Genomic DNA, 5,803 nt, shown 5'->3' on the forward strand with positions numbered 1-5,803 from the left:
TATGGGAACATATGTATATGTATAACTGATTCACTTTGTTGTAAAGCAGAAACTAACACACCATTGTTAAGCAATTATATCCCAATAAAGATGTTAAAAAAAAAAGTAATAACACAGTGCCCATTAATATCCTACTGATTGACAAACTCGGTTATTTTCAATTTCTGCTTTTGTGAATATCTGGTGGAATTTGATGCAGTTGGTTGCACCCTTTTCTTTAAATGCTCTAGTCTCCATTCTACTCTGCCTGAGTCTCTTTATTTCTGTTTTACTACTCTCTTTCTTTCAGACTTCTCTCCTTTACCTACTCCTTAATTTTAGTGTTGACCAAGTTTCCATCCTTGGCCCTCTGCTATTCTCTGGAAGTCCTTTCCTAGACAACATGGTGACAGAAGAAGTCATCTGATCTGCAGATTATTTGGAGATTCTACTGTAAATGGCCACATGCTCATAACAATGCACTAAGTGCTTGACCTAGTTACTTATAAGCTGCATCCACTAAGAATCATGCTTTACTTTACCCATATGAGCTTCTAGAGAAAATGGACTATATCACAAAACAATCCAGATTTTCTGCTTCTCGAAAAAAATTGAGACAAAACTAGGCCAGCATCTCTGTACACAAAAACTGGCTTAGACCAAATAACAGCCTTCTAACTTCAGACCAGTGAGCTCCTAAAATATGTACACACATCCATTTCCTCACCCATGTAGCTTTCATCTTATTCCTCACCAACGTCTCCAAATTTTAAATAGGATGGTAAGGAGTAGAAAACAAGATAACCTTCTATCCAATATAATTTCAGTCTATCATCCCATCATTACCTTCATGGTCAAATTCAATACTTCTTAACTAGTTCTTCTTAAAGTTTGACTATCCTTGGATCACTTGACTTCACCTTTTCTTCCTAACTTTTCATAGAACACTGAAATTGCATCTTAGTCTTTTTTCCCAGTATCCTGATACTACATGCTTAAATTCTGGCATTTTTTAAAGATTTATTTTTGGAATAATTATCTATCTATCTGTCTCACTTGTAGCTAACATTTGGGGAAACAGTATGGCTTAGGGAAAACAGCACCAGATTGGGGTGAGGCATTGTGTGTCCTAATCTTTCCTGAGTCAGTAAGTAGGACTTAGTGTTGAACTACATTATTGTGAAGGGTCATTCTGGCTCAATAGTTCTAATTTTGCTGCCTTTCTAACCTAGAGAAGCTAAGATCTCAAAGTAAAGATCTTCTAAGTAAATTTTGACCAGATTTACTGTGCAATTTATTGTGCTTTTGATAATTTTATGTAATTTTACATTTAAATTCCTAATAGCCCTCTTTCAGAGTGTATTGACAGTTCAGTTTTTTTTTGACAAATACTTACACTCTAGTAAATATGACTGGCCTGATATGTTTTTTCAAAAACTCCTTTTTTGAAAAGGGCGGTCTCCAAGGAAACAGAGCTAAGTTCTAAACATTGAACTGTAGCAAACAATTTTTTTCCAACAGAGTTAGAATAAAACTGCCTGTTTCTTCTAGGTTTCCCCAAGGGGTCAATCCGAGATTCTGAGCTTGGATCCAATGGCAGTGACCCTCCCTGACTTTCAACTCTCTTTTTAGAATACCTTCATGCTTCTGAGAGGAAAGAGGTAGAAAGAGCCTTCCAGTGGTTCAACAAAATGCGTTCAACATACCTATACAATGTTGGGCACAAACTAAGAACTGAGTACATATAGACTTTATTGTTTAATCCTCATTATTCTCATCACTACTCATGTTTGTATCTTTAGTTCTGTTGTAGCCAATGACTATGAGATTCACTGGTAAGTTACAGAACCATTCTAGAGTTGAATAATATTCATCTCCTGGTGTCTGTGCAGATTCAGTCTCAGGAGTGGCACAGGTTTATAACAGGTATCAACTGTGGACTTGGTTGCTTCATTAATTTCTTTGGGCCACGGTTTCTCCAGGAGGCAAAATAAGGCATTTGGGAAAGAAGATATTTCATTCTACTCAGTCTCTCTTTTTCTGTTCTATGATTTTAACATATTATTTCAGGGGTTTTTCGCCTGGCATGTAAGGAAGATTCATGCCTTTGTTTCTTATAAATCCTAAAGTTCTGTGATTTATTCCCTTAAGTTTTATGAAGTAATTACTTGCAAGAGTTCTTCCTTGTATGAATTGTAATAAAAATGACTTAAGAAAAATGGTTAGTCTTTGCATAAAATTAAGCAGAAATTAAATTAAAAGGCAGGACATCTGTTCACTTTACATCAAGTCTTTGAAGATGTTCCCAATGAACTGCAGAGTTTGTGATGATAAGGAAAATCGGGGCAAATTTCGATTTCTATAATTGACCTTTCCTATCTCCATGCCATGGATTGCTCCATTTCCTATTTTCTGCCTAATCTGAGCCCAGACTTCCAATTGTGACACAGTAAGTTCCATCAGCTAATGAATCAACTGGTTCAAGAGGAATTTTCCTTCTTCAAACAGACCTTATCCAGGAGAAAAGAGTGAAACACGAGGCTATATAATGTAGAGAGAATGAAATATAATAATAACTATAATTGATTGAGAACTTATGTCAAGAACTGTATTTACATTTACATTCATTATTTCAATAAGTCCTCAAAACAAAACAAACATAATGAAATAAGTCCAAAAGGTTGGTTTGAACAATGGAATCATCTTTTCCAGAAAGGTACAGAAAGACGTGTAAAGATATGGGGTAATAAGAGCTAAAATTTACTGACCACCTGCTGTATGTAAAGTAGTGTAAAATTTACTGACCACCTGCTGTATGCTTTTGATGTAATTTGTTTTTCTAAATCTCAGACCATCCCATGAGGTGTAATGTCATTAATCCCTGTTTTCTAGATTAGAAACGTTAAGACAAAGAGAAATTAAGTAATTAGCTCCAGGTCATATGACAATGAAGTTCACTTCGGATTAAAGATTGATAATTAATTATAATCTTGCGTCTCTAAGTTCACAAACAGACAATGCTTCACAATGCTTTCCATCCAGCGACTGAATGTTCCTTCGTGGAGACATGAGGACACAGGGAGAGTTTTCTCTAATAAGCTGGACACAGAAACACCTGCTCTTACGATCACATCATACAATTTCCAAGAAAGACAGAGAGGAATAGTTATCAGAAGCTATTTCTGGGACAGATGTAATTTGGAAGAAAGTAAAGACAAATGCGATATTGCTATTATATTTTAATATCATTATAAAGTCATTTTGCTTTTTTATAGGTTCCTTTGTTTTTTCTCAGAGTGTTAGGGAAAATTGGGCTTATTTCTTCTGTCAAACGAATTTCCTCCAGGTCAGAAAACCCATCACAGAGGAGGAGGCAGTATTTCTTGGGAGCACATAAACAAGTTTCACAGTTTACAAAGGATTTTAGAGTCCCATTTCCTCCCACTAATGTAGTCTGCAAAAGGAAAAATAGGTGATGGGTACACCAAGGCAACTAAAATGGCAGAGAAGGTGAGAAAGGGAGAGAGAGAGAGGGAGGAAGGATAACTTCAGGAAAGAAAAGTTTTCCTGCTAAGAACCCCTAGAGTTCAGGGAATGATCTGCCAATGGTCACTGCTAAAGGATTAATACAGTAAGGCATCTGCTGGGGACAGGTGGCAGCAGAGAGGGAAACAGAGGCATTTGGTATCAGAAAAAGAAAACAGAAATAAAAAATCTCTTAATTCCACTCTTCCATTTTTGCGAAAAAAAACTAGTTGGTGTGTATTAATGATAATATCTCCATTTTAAATGAGAATAGGTATTGTGCATGGCTTTAGCCTCCATGTGTTATCTGCATATGAAATTTTGTTAAAGAAAAAGATGTAATCAAAAGTGGAGATACATAATCTGATGCTTTATATAGCAGGTATTCCCAGAAGTGTTGGGAGGAGACATTTCACATTACACAGATTTTTAGAAATTGTGACTAGAAGAAACTGAACAAAGTGTGCTGGAAGAAGTTTCCCCACATCAGTGAAGCATGAGAGAGAAAGGGGATTCCCTTTAGGGAAACACTCTTGTCTACTGAGACTCTAACACAAGAATATTCCTGCCATTTACCAGCACAGAGGTGAACACTTCATTCCCCTCACAATCCCTTTGACTCCACCATTGCTGAAGCAAAGTTCTGCTTAGGATTCTACCCGTCCCTTTTTCCTGGTAATATCCTCTTCAAGCCACATTTTGATTATGAATTTGTCTAACACTTTAATTATTTACTGCAGGAAGTATAACTGATAAACACATTAAAAAAAAAGAGACATAGGGCTTCCCTGGTGGCGCAGTGGTTGAGAGTCCGCCTGCCGATGCAGGGGACACGGGTTCGTGCCCCGGTCCGGGAAGATCCCACATGCCACGGAGCAGCTGGGCCCGTGAGCCATGGCCGCTGAGCCTGCGCGTCCGGAGCCTGTGCTCCGCAACGGGAGAGGCCACAACAGTGAGAGGCCCGCATACCGCACACAAAAAAAAAGAGGCATAAAAAGTAGAAATCAATAGAAGTATGATGATGGGGGTTCTCCATATAGGGGCATTGACAGTGTAAAACTGTAATTTTCGTTTGCTTTTTAAATTGAAATTGTTTACTTTGGCATCTAGTTTATGATGGTATTACTGAGTGTCAAGTGAGACCTCCTTTGAGTGAGTGTCTTGTAGTTTTTGTAAATTTTGTCTTGCTAATACTTGCCCCAATCTTTTAATGCTGGGCCAAGATAAAGTTGTCCATGTTCTGAGAATTTCTGGGAGATCCCAGGAATTTATCTGTCAAGTTTTTCTCTTCTTTTTTTAAATTCTCTTTTCTTTTGCATTACCCATTTCTACCTGGCTATTACAAAGTAATGGTAGACAGCAAAGGAAACCAAAGAGGTTTATTCACAGTGTCTATTGAGGCACTGGCATAGTGCCTATTCTGGCATTGCTGCTGCTTACACTGAGAAGCCTCTCACAGGCACTGGGGTCTGGCACATGGACAAGACACCCTTTGATTCAGGCCCAGGTCCTTGGGAGTTGAGGCCTCTACAGATAAATACCAAATAGCTCTTTATGGGAGGAGGATGTCTGGCAGAGGCCAGCACGCTGGCTGCTAAAGCCTGTACTGGGTGCCCTGGGAGTGCATATCAGCTTCTGTCTTCAGAGGATGGTGTCCTGGGCCCCTGGTCCTGTGTTTGAGTGCTGGTATGGCTCTTGAAGACAGAGTTTATTCTCCTTTGAAACAGATATGTAGGTAGCCAATAGGCACCTTAGAACGTTGTAGGAACGATGTAAGAGTGTGTGAGTGGGGCTCTGGTCAGCACTGAAGAAATGTGATTGAAACCAGCCTTGAGCCCCTGGCAGCCTGGCTAGAGAGCTCTGCATGGAAAGGGGTGTCTGTGGCTGGGCCAGGGAGAGTACTTTAGGCTTCAGGGAGCCTAAGTTAAGCTATTGTGTCCAAGAAATTATTGTTTTGGCAGCCTATTAACAGACTGTAATAAGGAAAAAAAGAGGTGTTCCCAACCTTGTCACAAAATATCTTAAACCCTTGATATCAAGAGCAACATGACTACCCTTTCTGTCTCAGGACACTGTGACTTCTAAAAACCAAGGCTTTTTTTTCTAGGTTAACCTTGATTTCTTTGGTTTTATTGCTTAAAATGATAAGTTCTATCTTTGGAAGCAGCTTGGGTCCATATGCAAATTAAATTGTGGGCAGGCTCATCATATACCTTTGTCCCATTCAGGCTCTTTCGGGATTCAAGAATAAGTAGGCACTGTGACAGCTCAGACTATCACATTTTCCCAGAATCCATCT

Source organism: Lipotes vexillifer, unplaced genomic scaffold (assembly GCF_000442215.2).
Source record: "Lipotes vexillifer unplaced genomic scaffold, Lipotes_vexillifer_v1.1 scaffold827, whole genome shotgun sequence".
NCBI lineage: Eukaryota > Metazoa > Chordata > Mammalia > Artiodactyla > Lipotidae > Lipotes > Lipotes vexillifer.